The 20488-nt window shown below is 42.3% G+C and overlaps 1 protein-coding gene across 6 annotated transcripts in view; it reads left to right on the top strand.

Annotated features, from left to right (window-relative positions):
• The first annotated feature begins 1318 nt into the window (after positions 1-1318).
• PRR5L (proline rich 5 like) overlaps positions 1319-20488 on the top strand; it is a 67683-nt gene continuing 48513 nt past the window's right edge. Inside the window, exon 1 of one of the 6 annotated variants that reach the window (XM_081835885.1) lies at positions 1319-1648. The gene's annotated coding sequence lies outside the window, so the exon portion shown is untranslated. Of the gene's footprint in view, positions 1765-1836; positions 2088-2192; positions 2330-13830; positions 13903-18240; positions 18329-20488 lie in introns of those variants that run through there. The other 5 variants (XM_081835884.1, XM_081835887.1, XM_081835886.1 and 2 more) reach the window with 5 other exon arrangements.

The raw sequence follows: 20488 nt of genomic DNA, 5'->3' as shown, positions 1-20488 counted from the left end.
AGTCCAGCCCCAAAAGAAAGCAAATAGATCTCTGTCTATGCCTTTGCTTTCCTGCCCAGCTACTGCAGGCCAACCCAAAGAAACGGCACCCAAGGAAAGCAGGTGCCACCAATCAGTTTCTGACAGAGCAGGTGCCTTCCTGCAACCTGCAAAGGCAGTGCAGAATCCTGGAACCTTAAATGTGCTCAATTCCATTTCACTGGAGCCATCTCTGCTGGAACCTTGTTGCTGTGAAACAAAGTTTAAAAAACAACACATACACACAGCTGGAAGCACATGTGTTTGTTGCTTTTAAGTTTGCTTTTGAGTTTTTGCCCTCTTCAAGAATGGCAAGCATCAGCAGCAAGCATGTAAAAGGATGAGCAGCTGCTGTAAAATTGAGGCAGATGCTGCAGAAGAAAATGAGAATAAAAACATCTTGGTCATTTAATCTGCTATTGATATGCTTCTCTGTGAATGGACAACACAAAGGAGTCAGAAATTTTAATTTGCTAGGGCAGAAAAAAAAGCTTGGTTCATCTCTAAAGGATGCAGTTTGACTTGGGAGTAACAGCCTGAATGTGAGGATGCCACCAGAATATGCCTTTTCTGTGGTGGCTCCGTGCTTGTGGAATGCTCTCCCCAGGGAGGTTTGCCTGGCACCTTCACTACATATATCATATATTTAAGTACCAGGCAAAATCATTCCTCTTCTCCTGGGCCTTTGGCTGATTGAACAATCCATGGCCTCTTAAACTCTCTCTCTCTGTGTTACTTTTATGTTGGTTATGCTATGTTTTTTGTGTTTTTATATTGTAAATATACAAAATATACATCACCCTGTGATGAAGGGTGGTGTGGAAATTTAAGAAATAATAAGCAATCTTGGAAGCGATCTATAGTTGCACCATCGGGATGTCCTAGAATACTTGACTCTTTACCTGAGACTGCATTCCTCTACACCTGTGGGAAGGAGCCTAAGCGTGGGCGGAATTCAAGGAACACATTCTTCCTTCCAGGTAAACACGCACATCTTTGCTCCAACAGTTTCACTGAAATCAGCAGCAGGAATAACGCTGCTGGTCCACTTGCATCCACTGACCTGGGAGTACAGTATAAGGCAGCCCCATCAAATTCACGGGGGCTTACTTCTGAGTAGACCGCTGCATAGGCTAGCACTGCTAACCTCTCACGAACACCAACCGCGTTATGGCTGCTTTAAAGCTTTGGAAACCAGGGGAATCGCTCCCGGCCGATGAGTTAAAGCAAACACAGCGAGCAAGAAAAAAACACAAGCCTTGCCCTGGCAAGAAAAATGAGTGGGGGAGAAGGAAGTTTTTTCCTTCCCCCATCCAGCTATTACAGCTCCATTAGTCATTTCTTATTTCCCAGTTCGCCAAAAGTGGCGCTCGAGTTCCATTTAAAGGGGGGCGAGTGGGAAGTTCCGCTCTCTCCCGCCGCGGGTTCCGAAATGTAAAGGGGATGGGACAGAAACGGGATGGCAGCAACTTCCCCTGAAGTTGAAAGGGAGTTGGGAGGAGTTTTTTTTGGGGGGGGGGGGGTGGCGTTGAGCGAGACCGGAGCTGCCGCGTCTCCACAGCAACGGCTGCAGATTGATTCTCCATCAAGTTGTCAGCGCGCGTCTTGTTGGCGAGGAGACAATTGCAAGGTAGCCGCTTTCCACGCGCGCTCTTTCGGCTGGGGTACACGGATCGCGGGCAGCTGAGTTATTTGCCCCCAAAATAAAAGGAGAGGAGATCGATGTGTTCCGCAATGCCTGATCTGGTAGGAGAGAGCGAGCGACTCCCTTCCCCCACCCATCCCTTTGTAGGTAGAAGCTTCTTGTGGCGGGAGGCGGGAGCGACGCGCACGTTGGCTTCGCCGTCAAAACAAAACGCAGGGGCAGCTTCTCCTTTGTGCGCTCCGAGCCAAGGCAGGTTTCCTCGGAAGGAAGAGGGAATTACTCTGGAGTAAATGTGCGCCAGATCCCGATCCCACTGTCCCTTACACGGAAGTAATGCCCTCTTTGCTGGGAAGGAATCCCGCCTCCTCCCTTTCGAAGTGGGTTTAAGATTCCAGCCTTAAACGCGGCAACGCGGAATTTGTAGGTGGGTTTATTTATTCAAAGCGTCTTCGAGAAGTGTCCGCCTTCGCCTCCGACAAGCACGCCTCCAGTTCTCAGTCCCTATTTTTCTTCTTCCCTCGGGAGCTACTGAATCCCGAAACCCCAGAGTGGGTGTGGACCGCGGAAAGATGATTCCCCCCCCTCCTTTTTTTTTCCTTTTTTTTTTTTGCTAAATGACTTTAATTAGAGAGCATAACCGGCTGCGCCCAGACTGCAGACTTTTCAGTGAGTAAAGGCGCCTGGCGGGCTCCCTCCCTCCTTCACTTTTATTTATTAAAAAAGAAAGAAATTCTTTTCTCAATCGCCTGAGAATTCGCTGGGCTGGCTGGTGATTTGGTGAATGAAAAGTGGAACGTTTTATTGTTAACTAATGAATCGCCTAGAGGGGGATCTCACTGCTCGGGAGAGGATGATAATTGGAGGGTTTTATCCCCTAGCAGAACCATATAAATCTATATTTATTTATTAATGAACCCTCTTCTCCTTTTGCAGTAAGTACGATCAATGATGAATCTTCTCCTGGTCCTTTTCATTTCTTCCTTTGCTTGTTGAGAACTCCCCATCGTTTGTAAGAGTTGCATCTTTGCTTGGGGCTGAAAGACATGCAAATCTTTTTTTTATGCAGATTCTGTGGCTGTGACAGTTTCAACAGGCTTAGAAGGGGAAGAGTATCACAACACAGAGTGGTTACCCACCGCGCCCCGGCGCAACTCTCTAAATGACTAAACTTGTGCTGAAGTTTCAGCTTCTCTCCCATAGCTTTTTGTTTGTTAGCAAGAAGTGTGGGTCGTATTTATAGACAGCTCTGCTATTTTGTGGTGTGGAAGGTTTCAATTTTGTTCAGCCGGTAGCGAGTCACATTCCCCGGCACGGCACCTCTCTAGGGCTTACATTGTGTGTACATGAATAGCAACAGGTTATGTAATGGGGAAGGCAGTGGAGAGTTGAGCTGTAGCATTTTGGCATAAATCCAAGTAGAAACCCTTTGTGCTCTTTGCTATAGGTTTCTGTGCAAAACTGAGACACATCTTGGCCTTCTGGGAAGTGTCTGTGTGTGCTGTTTTGGGGGGTCACCTTCTGGGCACCTTGATTGAAGCCAACTGTGCAGCCTGCAAACCCAGATTTCTTTATCGGTTATCACTTATAGTCATGTCAGTTGGGAGAAGGGGACGCACGGGTTCAAAACTCCTGATATGCTTTTGCAAGTTGGAACAGGTGGAATGACTATCAAAGATAGGTACACCAAATTAGGTGCAAGTAAAGAACCCCAAGGGGACGCAGGTGGCGCTGCGGGTTAAACCACTGAGCCTAGGGCTTGCTGATCAGAAGGTCGGTGGTTTGAATCCCCGCGACGGGGTGAGCTCCCGTTGCTCGGTCCCTGCTCCTACCCACCTAGCAGTTCGAAAGCACGAAGTGCAAGTAGATAAATAGGTACCACTCCGGCGGGAAGGTAAACGGTGTTTCCGTGCGCTGCTCTGGTTCACCAGAAGCGGCTTAGTCATGCTGGCCACATGACCCGGAAGCTGTACGCCGGCTCCCTTGGCCAATAAAGTGAGATGAGCGCCACAACCCCAGAGTCGGTCACGACTGGACCTAATGGTCAGGGGTCCATTTACCCTTTACCTTTAAAGAACCCCGAAGTGTCAGATGGCATCATTAGACAATATGACTGCCAACCAAGTGGCATGTATGTGTGTGTGGAAGTAGACAATAGGACTGCCAACCAAGCGGTGTGTATGTGTGTGTGGAAGTAGCCTGATCTGTCTTTTAACAGCAGCTTGATGTGTAGGAATGAGAAAACAGAGGCTTTTGCAGCATGGAGTTGTTGTTGTTGGTTGTTGCTGTTGTTACCGGTATTTATTGAATTTATATACCACCCTATACCTGGAGATCTCAGGGCAGTTCACTGAATAAAATCAAAATATAAAACCACAAAATACATAATCAAAATAAAAAGAACAACCAATAACCCCCACACACCCCCAAAATACACATTTTAAAAGGGCATAGGATCCTCACAATATTTAAAGTAAGACAATTAACAAATGTGGACAGGAGCCACTCGTTGGAAAGACCATGATGTCAGAAATGTCTGTGGCAATATTTGTTGGCAACCAAATTAACTGGGTGCCTTTCTGATACAAAGACAAAAATAAGAGTGGGAGGGAGGAAAATTTGCTTTGGTTGCTGAGCAGAGTTGGGCGTAATTGCCTTCTAAGGTGTTGCATTTCAAAGGCACAACAACAGTGGCCAGCTGAAAACTTGACACACCTTTTGGTTCTCTGGTATAACTGTTGCACTGCATTGTGGGTAGAAGGTGTGTAAACCACCCACCTCCATGCCCAGTGGTTGTTTGTTTGTTGGTGGGTGTGTATTGTGAGAATCTGATGTACAGTGGTACCTCAGGTTAAGTACTTAATTCATTTCGGAGGTTCGTACTTAACCTGAAACTGTTCTTAACCTGAAGCACCACTTTAGCTAATGGGGCCTCCTGCTGCTGCACCACAGGAGCACGATTTCTGTTCTCATCCTGAAGCAAAGTTATAGTACCCAAGGTACTATATCTGGGTTAGCAGAGTCTGTAACCTGAAGTGTATGTAACATGAAGCGTATGTAACCCGAGGTCCCACTGTATTGGGAAAGTGCATAATCAGGCTGAGAAGGCCTGTTTGGACCCACAAAGCCATTTCTCCCAAGCCATTTTCCTGTGCCCTATACCTGATGTTGTATAAGATGTCAGATGTGAGGGCAGATAAAGATACCATCTCTGCTGTCAACTGATAATCAGCACCTGCAATGCTTTGCCTTTGTGGTTTGCTTTCATACCACACAGGCAAAGGGAAATGCTTCAACTGATGTCATGGTCAACATGTGGCCCACTGGCTGGATCCAGTTTCTTATCCTTGTTCCACATCCACCAGCAGTGTGGTGATGAAGGACCTTGGCAATACATTTTGGGATGTTCTTGGTAGATTGAGTCCTCTTACTAATGTGCCCTTGATGGGTGTCAGAATGAGGACTGAATAAGCAGATGAGAGATCTGTAATTTGGACAAACTGCTGTTGCTTTGATAAAATAGGCTATCAAATCAAAAAAGGGTCAACCCACCATATAACTTTTGAATGAAATTGTCCTATGAATCAACTAAAACATTCACCACCTTATTGAAGATTTTTTTAAAAAAACGATTGAGTGACTAAATCAATTGATTATGACGTTGCGAATCAGCATATTACCAAACCGTTAACTTTTCCTGTATCAGTTGTGTAGAATGAAGCACCGTATCTGGTTGAACTGCACACGAGCTGACCCATTTTTCTATTTTGTTACTTAGCTAGCACATTGCAACAAATATTTCCATCACGCTAGTTGCTTAACGTTTCAGGGGCAACGAAGCGAGATCTGTGTTGCCTACATTTTGGCAGCTTCCTCAAGATTCTGATGTCACAGGCTGACCTAGTCCTGCTTGGGAATGTAAAAATGTTGTCAATCAACAACTTAACAGACAATTTCTTAGTAATCAGAGTTTTAATCACGTTGTTTAAAGATTGCCATCTTAAAATTAATTCTGAGGAATGGCAGTGGGCATATCTACTTTCTACTAGGGCTGCCATAGTAGGGCGATTATTACTATTTTTTAATGCTTTAAAAATCCCCCCCAAAAGCTCAACAACTTTGTCTGGATTTTTACTTTTGGGAATACGACAACCCTATTTCTACTTCCCCCAACTGTGTCACCAAAATTTGTTGAGGTTCCAGAACATGCATCTTTACTTGGAAATGTAGTATTTAATTATCAAATGTATTGTTGATTTGTGAACATTTGACTGCATTTTAAAGACTTGCAGTCACCTATAAAAACTAGTTTAAAGAGATGTGTAAACAATGTGATTGGATGGTTTCAAATACTGAAGTTAGGCTGACCTAGTGTTGCTTGGGAAGGTAAAAATGTAGGGATTGTGGCAAACTTTATAAAAAGCTGGTGCGGAAGTAAACTAACCCTAGCCTGGAAAAGCTGAGCCAATTATGAGCTGATCCAAATTTTGTATGTGACTGGGTCTGGCAGTTCCAGCACTGCCATTATTTGTTTCCATATTCCTTTCTATCCAGGTAAAATTAGGAAAAGGGGGGGGAGGCCTAAGTGAAGACAGGGGGTGGTAGAACTGTAGAGTGGGAAGCGACCCCCAAGAGTTGCAGTATCCGGCTCAACTGGATGCATTGTAGGAATCACAGCTAAGTAATCTTTGACAGATTACCATTCAATCTCTGTTTAAAAACCTCCAACGAAGGTGTGTCAGAAAGTTCTTCCTTATGTTTAGTCCGAATCTCCTTTCCTGTGATCTTATTCCATTGATACCATTCATCCTGGAGCAGCAGGAAACACACTTTCTCCATCTGACAACCCTTCAGATATTTGAAGATGGTAGAGGTTGACAGAAAACATCTTTTCTAGCTTCTGTTGAACTTGCCAGATCCTTTTGAGGATTCTCCAAAGAGTTTGGAAAGACTGAGCCTATTCTACATTGAGACTGGATAGGAATTGTGTTCAAGAAGAAGTTAAAAGTTACCTCAGAATGGTTCTGACAGTGACAGAATTGTGACTAACAAGCTGGTCAGCTGAGCCTAGGATGCTGCTGTAGTGCAAGATGTTTTGTGCATAATTTTCTCATTAGCTCTGTGCAGTCTGCTGTACATAGCTTCTGCCATTTCAAGACAGAGGAAATGTGACCTAATTAAATTTAGTATTATGGGGCTGGGGAAAGTATTTATCCACTTTCCTATGCTGACTAATATGAAGGACGGCTCTAGGGGACTGTTACTGGCATCAGTAGCCTGATCTCATGCAGACTTAGCCACTGAAAACAATGATCTTGGGCATGCCTAACAGTGTAGTCATATGCATGTATACTTGCGAGTAAACCACAGTGAGTTCAGTTCGGCTTATTCGCAGGTAGCTGCAGCCATTTTACAAAACTTCCAACTGGCCAGTAAACCAGTCAAACAATCTTAGGTTTTGGGATACTGTACGCTGAATACAGTTCAGATGCAAGATATGTGCTCTTGCTACACTGTAGTGACTCTTTGAACTTGTGTAAACTTTTTCCTAGTACCAACAGCTGCAGATAAAAGTTCTGCATTCCCCCTGCTGTCACCTGCTAGAAAAGTGTTGAATTTACTAGCAAAGGGAAGATGTGCTCCCAACTATTTTGAGACTGGTCCTGAAGCAGGGATCATTGGATCAATCGTCTTTTAGTCTGACAGTTTCTTCATGTGTTCACAAGTCTGTTCTGTCTAGTCTCTGTATTAATCTGCATTTTTAAACATCAGCATGAACATTTGTATTTTAATATGCATCTTTCATAAAATAGACATTTGGAAACGTTTCTGATTAAGACCTGCGTCACAATATTTTGGGAAGTACCGGCGACTCTCTCTCTCTCTCTCTGTAGGCCAGGAGACTCTTAACTTTAGGGTTGTGGGTTTGAGTCCCATGTTGGGCAAAAGATTCCTGCATTGCAGGGTGTTGGACTAATGTCCCTGGTGCTACAATTCCTTGATTCTAAGTGCATTCAGAGCTGTACATTAGATCAGGTGGTGAGGATAAGTCAGTTGGTATTGGCATTTGTAAAGAATGAGCTTTTCAGCCACCCCTGTTCTGAAGAGGTTGGGAAGCTTGATGCCATGCCTGTGATACATAGTCCTTGCGCCTCAGGAGGCAGATATGTCTGTTTTCTATAGTTTAATTAGAAGTTCTTGCTGTTGTTCTTTCATCTTAACAGTGCTCCAGCATCTGAGAACACGTCTTCTAATCTGTTTCCTGTATTGCTTTGATGAACGCCACCATATCATTTCAGATCATAATGAAATCTTATTTACCAGGTTGTTGTTGTTGTTGTTGTTGTTGTTGTTTTAAATCAAACCCCAAAATGGCTGTAACAGCAGGAGAAATATTGCTGCACCCAAGACCTATTTTCTCTGAAAATTTCTAGGCGGTAAGTATAGCACTTGATGAGAACAGGGCTGTGACCTGTACAGCCCAGTGCTTTGCTTGTTTACTTGATGAACCCCAGTTAATGGAACAGGAACGGTTAAGCTAGCAGCCTAATGAGCTCGTGTGCCGAGACTTCTGTATTCCTCAGCTCCATGCCAGGTTTTCAACCGATCCTTGTTCCCCTGCCTTTTAAATGAGGATTTTGATCTGCAGACATTAGGGTGTGTTTGTGTGTGTACCACTAGATTCCATGCAGTGAAAAGCGCTATCTGCTGATTTTGACAGATGGAAGTTCTGTTAAAGGCACAAGAACAGATTACACTGTCTCCACCCCTCACCCTGTGCCACATTCATCATTGGCAGATTCAATGACTGGCCTGCTTGAAAATTGAGAAGATATGCGTTTTGTGAGCCATTTGAAATTGGATGGTCAAACTTACTGCTCTGACCATGATGCCATGTGCAGCTCATAAAGATACCTTAACACTTAAAAGCTTATCATAGTATCCAACTGTCCCTCCAAATGGGGTATATTTGTTTGGAATGGCTTTGTGTGATAATGGTGCTGAGTGGAATAAATTCCTTATTGCTGTTGGTAGTGATATCATAGAAGTCATATTGTAGAGTTGGAAGGGACCACGAGGATCATTTAGTTAAACCCCCTGCAATGCAGGAATATGCAATTTGTCCCATACAGGGATCGAATCTGCAACCTTGACATTATCAGCATCACACTCTAACCAACTGAGCTGTTAATTTCACTGTTCGTTAAAAAAAAACCCCTCCTAAGTAGAAGTTGTGCTATTCACAATGTTATATGTTCTAATAGGAAAAACAGATGAACTGTTAAAAAACAAACACCTTCTACCAGAGGTGGTTGTTTTTGCAATAAATGGCTTCTGTTACTAAACCTTTCCAGGTGGTGATGAGTTGAGCAGCCACCCCGTATCTTCTTAAAACTTTTTACTAGATTTCCCCTAAGTGGCCAGAAATTTATTTATCCATCACAATCCACTCTCAGTATCAAATCAGCTCATTTCATAATTCAGCTGCAATCCTAGGTAGACTTACTTGGGAGTAAGTCCAGTTGAATTTAGTGGGGCTTGCTTCTAAGTAGACATGGATCAGATATGTTAACATGTAAATTTATGAACATTTTGGTTTTTCTACATGCCTCCTGAAACTAGTTTCAGTGCTGAAAGAGTCAAAGTGAAACCAGGATGATAAAACAGAAATTCATGTTAGGTTTCTGTATTTTTAGCTGTGGGGACAATTTTGCTGCTGCTTTCTTAGACTATAATTTCTTTTGCTGACCCTATAGCGTGTGTTTCTCTCTCTCCAAATAGAAAAGATGTTCTCTTATCTGCATTTCTTTTAGGCTAGGTTTAAACTCCGTATCTAATATAAAAGAATTTTGAGTGGAAATTTTAGTGTTAAGGCTATATCAGAGTTTCCTAGCTGTCAAGGTTTTGTTAAAACCATTCTTTAATACAGGCTTCTAAGTGCTTGGAATATTGCATTTTCCCCTAAATTCACATGGCTATCTCTAATATCAACCATCCATATTGCAGGGATGTCTCCAGAGGGTAACATCCATCCAAAATATTTCTTGCTATCATACACAAGACGAAATGGTTAAATCGGCTATGATAAAATGGGCACAGGACATTGGGCATAACATTATGTTTGAGGATTGGGAAAGGTTGTGGACCACTGGGCTGAACTTCACCGCATGTAATGCTCTGAAGGAAAATGTAATGAAAATGATATATAGATGGTACATGACCCCAGTTAAACTTGCCAAAATATACCATTCGTCTGATAATAAATGTTGGAAATGCAGAGAAAATGAAGGAACATTCTTTCACCTCTGGTGGACATGCCCTAAGGTGAAGGCCTTCTGGGAAATGATATATAATGAGCTGAAAAAGGTATTTAAGTATACCTTCACAAAGAAACCAGAGGCCTTCCTTCTGGGTATTGTCGGCCAGAAGGTGTTAAAGAAGGATCGAACATTTTTTATGTATGCAACAATGGCAGCAAGGATTCTTATTGCAAAAAACTGGAAAACTCAAGATCTACCCACACTGGAAGAGTGGCAGATGCAGCTGATGGACTATATGCAACTGGCCGAGATGACCGGCAGAATCCGTGATCTGGGAGAAGAGAAGATGGAGGAAGACTGGGAGAAATTTAAGATGTATCTACAAAAACATTGTAATTTGGTTGAATGTTAAGAAGGATGCTAGATTATAAAAAATTGGCCACCACTAAACTAGATTTAAATTTGATGATAAGTGAGACTAAAGAAAATATAAAAATTTTTTGGAAGAAGTGCTAGATTATATTTGAATGAGTGGACATGAGATTGTAAACAAGTTGATAATTTGTTTGGAAAAAATTTCTAACGATGTAAATGGGAGCGGGAGACGTGAGGGAGTCCAAAGAAGTGTTGAAATTGTTGTAAAAGAAGTAAGATTGTTTATTATGTGCATTTATATTTTAAAACCTTAATAAATATTTATTAAAAAAAATAAAATATTTCTTGCTATCTTCTCTCTCTCTCTCTCTCTCTTGTTCCTACTCCATTTGACAAAGTCTCATGGCTCCAAGAATTGCAGCAAATGAGTGACCAGAGATTTGCAGTTTGTTAATCTCAGCACATAATAAGAGTCTGCAGGTGACTTTAAATAAAAATGTTTTGCTTTTCCTCCAGCTCAATGAAGTTATGGTTGTTACATATCTTTAGGCACCAGTTGAAAACATCTCCTAGGTCTTTGGCTAATTAAACAACCCATGGCCTTTTCAACTGTGGGGGCAGTATTGTTGTTGTTTGTTACTATATTATGTATTTTTGTGTTTTATATTGTAAACTGCCCTGTGATTCTCGGATGAAGGGCAATATAGAAATTTAATAAATAACATAAAAACAAAAAGTAGATATCTGGCAGGAATTTCCAGATTGAGGTCAGATCAGCCACCTTCAGCAAAGAGGTGATAGCATCAAAGAAAAACTCAGCATCTTAGACTTCTAGTCTCCAAGATGAAGTATTCTAGAATCAGCATGGCCAAGCGTTAAGGGCTTGCTCCCCACAGAATCCCATAAAAGAGCATTTCTACACATCAAACTCACACTGATTCTGATGTAGTGCTCATGAAGATCTGCTTTCCATGTGTCCAAGTTGATACTGGAGGCTGCTGTGTATAGGTGCAGATCTGCAGGGATATAGATGCAGAGGAGTTCATATCTACATCCAACTGTGACAGCAGAATCCTTCTACCAGATGGCTCACTCCTCTTCTAGTGTGCTGTGCTCCTATGCTTCCCTCTTCCAGTGCATTTACTAACTGGGATGAGCCAGCTGAGAGCAAGAAGAAAAGATGAAGTCACAACAGCTTGTTTGGGCTGAATCGCCCTCCCTCCCCAACCCTGACAGGGCCAGCTACCACCAAGTGTCTTGTGGAAAGGACCCTAGGACAGCAAGAAGGGCAGGTGAGTGAATAATATGACTTCTTCTTAGAGTAGTGTTTCTCAAACTTGGGTCTCCAAGTTTGTGACTACCCAACATTACCCCTCACCCCTGGACCTACTAGCTATGGATTTGTAGTCCAACAACAGTTGGATACCCAGGTTTGAGGAACACTGTCTTAGAGGGTTATCTACTGCCATCTGCCCTGTGGGAAGGATCCTGAGGACTTGTTGTGCTTGATACTGCTTATTGTGGTGGTGCATCTAGATAAACCATTAGAAAGGTGTTTCTGTTGTTGTTTTAGCATTTATCTTTTAAATGAACAATTTAAAACCACTTTTATTTTGGGGTTTAAAGGCTAAATTCTGTATTCAATAAGTCACTTCGAGACATTTATTAAAAAGAATAATAATAAAAAACAAATTACAGCAACATCTGAAGGCTGAAGAACACAGAAACATAGGAAACTGCCTTATGTCAGGCCCATTTAGCTCAGGATTGCCCATTCTGGCTGGTAGTGGCTGTCCCAAAATTTTGGGCAAGGATTGAACCTGGGACTTGCTGCATGCAAAGCAGATTCTCTGCCACTGAGCTGTGGCTCTTCCCCATTTTGGTTCTATGCTTTAACATTTTGTGAGATGCTTTGTAAAAAGCAATGGATAAATGCTAATGATCAAATGGCAAAACAGCTGAAGGTGTTACTATTACAAGTGTGGCTTGTGATCAAGAATCCTGAATTTCCTCTAATGAGGATGGGGAAGGAAAGGGAAGGTGGAAGGAAGCTGCTGCCACAGGGCTCTAATCTTGCATCACGACTAACTCACATCATGGTCCATTTGATGCCTGCTACAGTGAGGCATTGGCCAAGAGTTCCTGCCTCCCCCAGGAATTTTCTGTGTGTCTCCCTATAGACACCTGCCTCTCACTTTGATGAATATTGTCTTTAGGGAATGTTTAAAATACACGGAGGAGTATATGAACCCTAAGCATATTTACTTGGAAGGGGATTCCACACCAATAAATGGAACTGACTTTCCAGTAAATGTGCTCAGACTGAAATCAGACTATCTGAAGGTGGCAGAATCTTTCCCTCCGGTTTCATTTTGTATCAACTTCCTTTTTGTATCTTGGTTTAGTTTGGGCCGAGCTACTTAAAGGAAAACTTGGTGGATGCCAATGAAATGTGATGGGCACTTTGCATGCTAGTGCCCAATTATGTGTATGGCTGGCAGTGTGTTTTGCTGAGTTTATCATTCCGTTGAGATCAGTGAGAATTAGTTCAGTCTGATGGAGAAGGCTTTAAGATGGATAAGGCAATAGATTTAGCTATTGCCACAGACTGATGTACGCTCACTTGATTCAGTGCTGTTGTTTCGTGTCATGCTGGTCCTCTTCCATATCAAACCAAGCATTGTTGCATCATGTTTTAATCATTGCCTTTTGTATAACTGCTGATAACGCAGAGGTGTGGCTCCTATTGGTTTTACGAGGCTATTCATTTGCACTTTTGTGCTGCTTTTCTGATCTAAATGAGCAGCCAAGATGACATCCGTATAATTAAATAATGAAACAACAAATAAAACACTGTAGCCCGTACTGCTATTAATAAAACATGCTTGCCCATAGCACAATAAAACAAACATAGACCACATGCAGCAAAACAAACCACTATATTAGCAGTGGTAATAATGAATGAAGCTGTATCAGAAGCCCAAGATCTCAGATAATACTTGCTCCCCAGTATTGGTCTGAAAGAAAGAAAGAGTGTCAAGGATTTTCTACACAGTTCCTCCCAAGTAAGTACATGACAGAGCAGCAGTAGTGAGCTCTGCCTATGACTGGCATGTCTTGTTTTAGTAATAGAGCTCACACATCTTCTAACAGGTACCCAAGAGGACATTCAACAGGTGAAGCCATTTGTAGCATGGGAATGCTTCACCTGTTGAATTTTTCCAACTGTTAAGAAATCCTGTTGTTGTTTTTCCAACAATGACACTTTGGTCTGCAACCTTTCCTGGCCCTTGTCGCTTCTAACCTGAGCCTTTTCACATTCTTATTGTTGTTTGTTTGACTGTGTCTCGTCCAGGTCACAGAATGCAGAGCTTATCTTGGCTGGCTGTGCCAGCATTCTTCTTGTCTTGAAGTCCAGCCAGTCTTAACCTTCTTCTCCTCTTGGCTGCCAGCTGGCACTTTGCCTATAGTGACAAGTGGGGGAGGAGCTGTGGACAGAGGGTGTCCTACTTCTGTCCCGTCTTGCTTGCAGTTCTTGTGTGCTGCCACAGTTCTTGTTCTGATTCCTTGAGAGACAGAAGTTTTGCTCTTTGGTAGGACCTAAAGGTAAGGGACCAGCATTAGCAGGTTTTATCAGAGTGTGTTAGGAACAAAAGGTGTTTTGGTTTATAGGATTTTTGTGTGTGCTTTTAATTTGAATCTCTTTTGAATGGCTCAACCCTTTAGCTAATGTGCAGCATTATCAGCAATGATAAATTACCAAGAACTTTCTTGCACCTGACTTTTCTTTTCTTTTTAAGAATAAAATAAAAATAAAGCAGTACTTTAGGCTGCCGTCATAACCACATTCTCAGAAATAAGTCTCATTTAATTAAATGAGGCTTACTCCCAGGTAAGTGGGGTTAGCAATTCAGCTGTAATCATTGTAAATGGTTGTACATTTTAAGAAAAGTTGTACATTGTACATTTTAAGAAAAGAAACCAGTCTTTTGAAGTTTATGGAAGAGTACACACTTTTCAAAGAGAACCAGCGCAGCTTTAGAGAAGACAGTGATAGTATTTTAATAATATCCCAGTGTTTTTAATTATCATCTCATAATAATCGTAATTTTAATATCCAATAACTATTTTGGCTGTCTTAAGTGTGCTTTCTAGAGAGCAAACTCCACTGAAAAAAGGGGATTTACTTAAGGGTGCGTATGCTTTAACTCTGGACTGTTAATTCTTGTAGTTTGTACTACTGCTGCTCTACTCAGCTCACTTTTGGAAGAGATTGGAAAAATAAAATGTAAAATTATAAAAGCAAATTCAGAACAAGCAGATCAGGACATCTTGGCAGAAAATTAGAAGAATGATTTCTGTAGACTTGCATGTGCAGTTGCTTCTCCAAATGTATTTTCCAGTCATGTTTTTAATAAGGCTCATGTTTACATACCATGCACCTTATGAGATTCCATCATATTTTCATTAGGAAATACGTTAATGTGTTCAGATAGAAGCAATGTTTAAATTCACTGGCTGATGCATTCTTATTAATCAAATGGCAAATGTTTATTTGAATATCGTAGCTGTGGTAATACAACAACACTAGAAAATAGGATTCAATCAGATTGCGTGTGAGAATAGAATAGCATTTCTTTTTCTCCCTACAACCAGATTTTAAACACATCTAAAATGCTTTTCAGCCTTGCCAAGACATGTCTGGAATATAAACAAAACAAAGGATGTAACAAGCCAGCTTAAAATTTAAAATAACTTTTAGATTTCCAGTGTCCCTGCTACATATAGATCACCCTTCCTATTTATAGCTTGCATATATGAAGTAGAAAGAGCTGTGTATAGTCCTTCAAAAGTTGCAATCTCTGGACACATTTGTGGTTATTGCCTAGAGTTCCTACGTATTTCTTATTCTACATGCCATTTCAAAATATTGTGCAGCAACAGACTTTGACTTATTTTGGGCTATGGCAACATGCTAGCACATCTAGTGAAACTTAGTGACAGGTCTGGGACAAAACAAAATAAATTTCTTCGTGTAGCAATTTCCTTAGGAGATTTGGTGCCACAGTTTCTGGTGCTGGTTACTAGTTCAGGGCTACTTTTCATCATGAACCTCCTTGCGGCAAGCTGTCCTTTGTGTCCCAGTTTGTTACTCAGATTGACCCACGTAGCACCGTTTGTTTGCATCCCAGTGCAATCTCTAACCAGGAATGTTTTGTAACTCTGGTCTGGATGAGGATAAGCACAGTTAATTCAGAGAAAGTGGAGGTGCTATTAGCTGCTGATTCAGGTGGAAATGGGCAACGTACTTTGGTTTTATGCTGCTTGAAGAGCCAATTGTATAGTTTGAAAACTATTGTCTGTCCAGGTGATGCCTTTGGTTAGGAGTACCCTTTTCCAGCTTAATCCAGTGCACCAGCAACTGCAAGCTTGTCTTGAAAAGTAGATCTGCTTTTAGTGACTTGTGCACTGGTTATATCCAGCCAAAATTCTCTGTGGGTTGTACTTTTAAAGATAGTTTAGCAACAGTTTCAAAATGCAGTCGCCAGAATAATAATAATAATAATAATAATAATAATAATAATAATAATTTATACAATATAGCATTAAATATTAAAAACTTCCCTAAACAGGGGTGCCTTCAGATGTCTTTTAAAAATAAGATAGCTGCTTATTTCCTTGACATCTGATGGGAGGGTGTTCCACAGGACGGGTGCCACTACCAAGAAGGCCCTCTGTCTGGTTCCCTGTAACCTCTCTTCTTGGAGGGAGGGAACTGCCAGAAGGCCCTCGGCGCTGGATCTGTGTCTGGGCTGAACGATGGGGGTATAGACGCTCCTTCAGGTATACAGGACAGAGGCCATTTAGGGCTTCAAAGGTCAGCACCAACACTTTAAATTGTGCTCGGAAATGTACTGGGAGCCAATGTAGGTCTTTCAAGACCGGTGTTATGTGGTCTTGGCAGCTGCCCCCAGTCACCAGTCTAGCTGCCGCATTCTGGATTAGTTGTAGTTTCCGGGTCACCTTCAAAGGTAGCCCCACATAAAGCACATTGCAGTAGTCCAAGCAGGAGATAACTAGAGCATGCACCTCTCTGGTGAGACAGTCCGCGGGCAGGTAGGGTCTCAGCCTGCATACCAGGTGGAGCTGGTAGACAGCTGCCCTGCACACAGAATTAACCTGCGCCTCCATGGACAGCTGTGAGTCCAAAATGACTCCCAGGCTGCACACCTGGTCCTTCAGGGGCACAGTTACCCCATTCAGGACCAGGGAGTCCCCCACACCCCGCCTGTCCCCCAAAAAGTACTTCTCTCTTGTCAGGATTCAACCTCAATCTGTTAGCTGCCATCCATCCCCCAACCGCCTCCAGGGACTCACACAGGACATTCACCGCCTTCAGTGGTTCTGATTTAAAAGAGAGGTAGAGCTGGGTATCATCTGCATACTGATGAACACCCAGCCCAAACCTACTGATGATCTCTCCCAGCGGCTGCATGTAAATGTTGAAAAGCATGGGGGAGAGGACAGAACCCTGAGGCACCCCACAAGTGAGAGCCCAGGGGTCTGAACACTCATCCCCCACCACCACTTTCTGAACACGGCCCAGGAGGAAGGAGCGGAACCACTGTATGACAGTGCCCCCAGCTCCCAGCCCCTCAAGACGGTCCAGAAGGATGTTATAGATATATAGATATAAAAAAGCTTGGGGGAGAGGGCGGAACCCTGAGGCACCCCACAAGTGAGAGACCAGGAGTCTGAACACTCATCGCCCACCACCACATTCTGAACAAGAAAGGAGCGGAACCACTGTATAACAGTGCCCCCAGCTCCCAGCCCCTCTAGACAGTCCAGAAGGATGTTATGGTTGATAGTGTCAAAGGCTGCTGAGAGATCCAGCAGAACTAGGAAACAGCTCTCACCTTTGTCCCTAGCCTGCCGGAGATCATCGACCAGCGCGCCCAAGGCAGTTTCAGTCCCATGGTGAGGCCTGAATCCCAACTGGAAGGGATTCAAATGGTCCGCATCCTCCAGGCGTGCTTGGAGTTGTTCAGCAACCACACACTCAATCACCTTGTCCAAGAATGGAAGATTTGAGACTGGGCGATAGTTGGCTATATTGGCTGGGTCTAAAGATGTGAGGTGTTCAAATGCTTATAGAACAGTCAACTAAACAGCTTCCAAAATAGGTAGTAGTTCTTCAGTGTCTGAAAATCACTGAGCATATATGTGCTTTATAAATATACAAGTTCTAAGCATAAATGCTTTTGTATAGAAGATGCTATTAATGAAATATTAAAGTTGCTTCTTTCTGCTGGATACAATAAAGTCAAAACACACACTCATATGTTTAGGAAATGAACATGTTGTCTAGAGTTGGGACCTTATCAGTGGAACCCATATCAAGGATTTCACTAATCACAAACCTAGTTAAAGATTTACTTGATTTGAAAGGGCAAGAAGGAGCAGCAGGATAGATTCCATGCTGATTCTTTCTCTGTTGCCTGTTATAAATGGGTGGGAAGGAACTGCATGATATTTTTAAAACCCAGAGAGTTTGATTGATCTTTCTTGGACTGATACTTTTGAAAACCTCCTCCAAAATATCTAAAACATTTCAGGCACTTGCCTTTTTTTGTGGAATGGCAATCCACAAATAGAAATCTAAGCACTTTACTTTATACCAGGTTTGTAAACAGGCACTTGCCCAGGGCAAGTAAGAATCAGCTGCAGGTGGCTAGAAAGCAGAATCTACTTAATGTTAAAAATAACAAAATTAATGAAGTTTCAATACATACCCAGCTGACAAAGTCCAGAAGCCACTAAAGCTAGGTGTGGAGGAAAAATGCTTCTGGAACTGTTCCTTGGCCAGCCATATTTGAACCATTATTTGTAAGGCTGTTATAGATTTACCATTCCTACAGTGTTATTCATCATCTGTGTTTTAGGATGGTTTGTTTGCTTCAATGTCAGCAGTTTCAGGAAACCTGTGTGTGTTAGAGCTGAACGAGAATTGGATGCTTTGGAAGTTCAGGTATTTTATATCCTTGAGCAGCCATTAGAAGTATAACCCAGAGCCCATCTATGAGAATGCCCAAAGGGCTTCTGCATTCCTGATGGGACTTTTGACCTCTTCCTTGCTCCCTGCTTTTAATAGCATTGCCTGTTCCTACGTTTCAACAGTTTTTTTTTTTTTAAAAAATGCCTCGTATTTTGTTTCAACAGTTTTTTGAAACTTTTCCTATTTCGGAAAATGGTTTGCCATTTGAGGCTACACTTCAAAACATACTGCATGGGTGAAGCCAGTGACTCTTTAGATGGTGGCTTTATGTTCTTGCAATTGGCTGCCTCTGGGCTTCCAAGCAAACACAAAAGATCAAACACAGTCAGTTTCTTTGCTATGAATGCAGGTGATATTGAATATTTTCCTGTTGCAGCAGCCTCGGGGAAATTCCTAGTCTCTGTGGCAAAATTCGTGAGGCTCTGTGAAATTTGATTTGGTACCTCAACGGATCTTAAAGGTCTTTTTCATCTTATTAGCACCCCTGTGCATTTCTGCCTTCAAGCTAGCTGCATTAAACCTGATAGGATTTTCTTCTAAGTTAACATATATAGGAATGGGCAATGTTTATGTTCATTTATTTGGACCTTACCAAGGACGGCAAGAAGTCTTCTATCTTTATAGTAAGCCTCAGTCCCTGCCTATACTGCTTTCTGAATAAACTGTTGTTACTTGTTCTAACATGGCAAACGGAATAAGAAAGGACAGCTAAAATATGAAAAAGTTATCATCTCTGCTTTTTGCTGGGGAAGCGAAGGGGAAGCATAATTTGGAAAGATAATTCTAAAACTTGCCTTTTCGCAAAGCTCCTTGTTTGAAATTCTGGAACCACATGTCCTTCCACAGTAGGGACTTAGGTTTCTGGGTGTGAGTTGATCATGGTGAGGGTTTGCCAAACATGCCTTCCTCTTAGCACCTTTTTCCCTTTCGTACTGAGTTCAAGTGTCTTCAAAGTCCATGACACCTTTGGTAAAGGCTATTCTCTAATTGTTGGTGTTTATACTACATTTTTAAAGATTTGCCTTGAGAGAGTCTTTGAACCTCTTTTGTTGACACTTTCCATTTTTAAGTTTGGAATACAGTAGTTGCTTTGGAAGACGATAATCAGGCATTTGAACAAACAGACCAGTCCGATGAAGCTGATGTTGAAGAATCATTGCTTCAACACTGGTGATCTTTGCTTCTTCCAGTACACTGGCATTTGTTTGCCTGTCTTCTCATGTGATATGTAATTTTTTTCAGAGACACCGTTGATGGAATCTTTTGAGGAGTTGGCATTTATAAGTAGTCCATGTTTCACAAGTGTACAGTAAGGTTGGTAGTACAACAGCTTTGTAAACAAGCACTTTGGTTTCCCTGTGAATGTCCCAGTCCTCAGACAGTCTGCACTTCAATCAGGAGAAAGCTGCACTCGCTGAGCTCAGGCAATACAGTGGTATCTCGGGTTAAGTACTTAATTCGTTCCGGAGGTCCATACTTAACCTGAAACTGTTCTTAACCTGAAGCACCACTTTAGCTAATGGGGCCTTCTGCTGCTGCCACGCTGCCAGAGCACGATTTCTGTTCTCATCCTGAAGCAAAGTTCTTAACCTGAAGCACTATTTCTGGGTTAGCGGAGTCTGTAACCTGAAGCGTATGTAACCTGAAGCTTATATAACCCGAGGTACCACTGTACTGGATTTTGGCATCAATGTCTGCCCTTGTGGAAAGATAACCAGAAATAAACCAGTAACGTATAATATATGATGATGCTTTATGCATAATAATGAAAAAGGTAGTCAAACCACCAACAGGACCTGAAATTTTGTGCATGTTTTTCAAAACACCCAACCCAGGAAGTGGAGCTATTTATAGTTTGGGTGGTAGTGAGGAAGAACTTTCACTCTCTCACCTAGTTCCTCAGGATTTAGATGAATTCTCAAGAAATGGCTTCCCTTGCAGTCAGGATCATCCTTGCATTGTACGGTTGCAACATGTCTGGAGGCTTTCTTACAGGCTTCTGTACTGCAGCAGGATCCTAATTTGCTCACAGGCCAGCCCCTTTTATCAGACTGGAGTCAGCACAAAATCAGGTGCTGGTAAAAGGAGAAGAAGGAATTCAAACAAAGAAAGCTAGGCAACACCTACCACAGA

Source organism: Podarcis erhardii (genome assembly GCF_964252035.2).
Source record: "Podarcis erhardii genome assembly, chromosome: 1".
In the NCBI taxonomy this organism is placed as follows: domain Eukaryota; kingdom Metazoa; phylum Chordata; class Lepidosauria; order Squamata; family Lacertidae; genus Podarcis; species Podarcis erhardii.
This window is presented reverse-complemented; position numbering and strand designations above follow the sequence as displayed.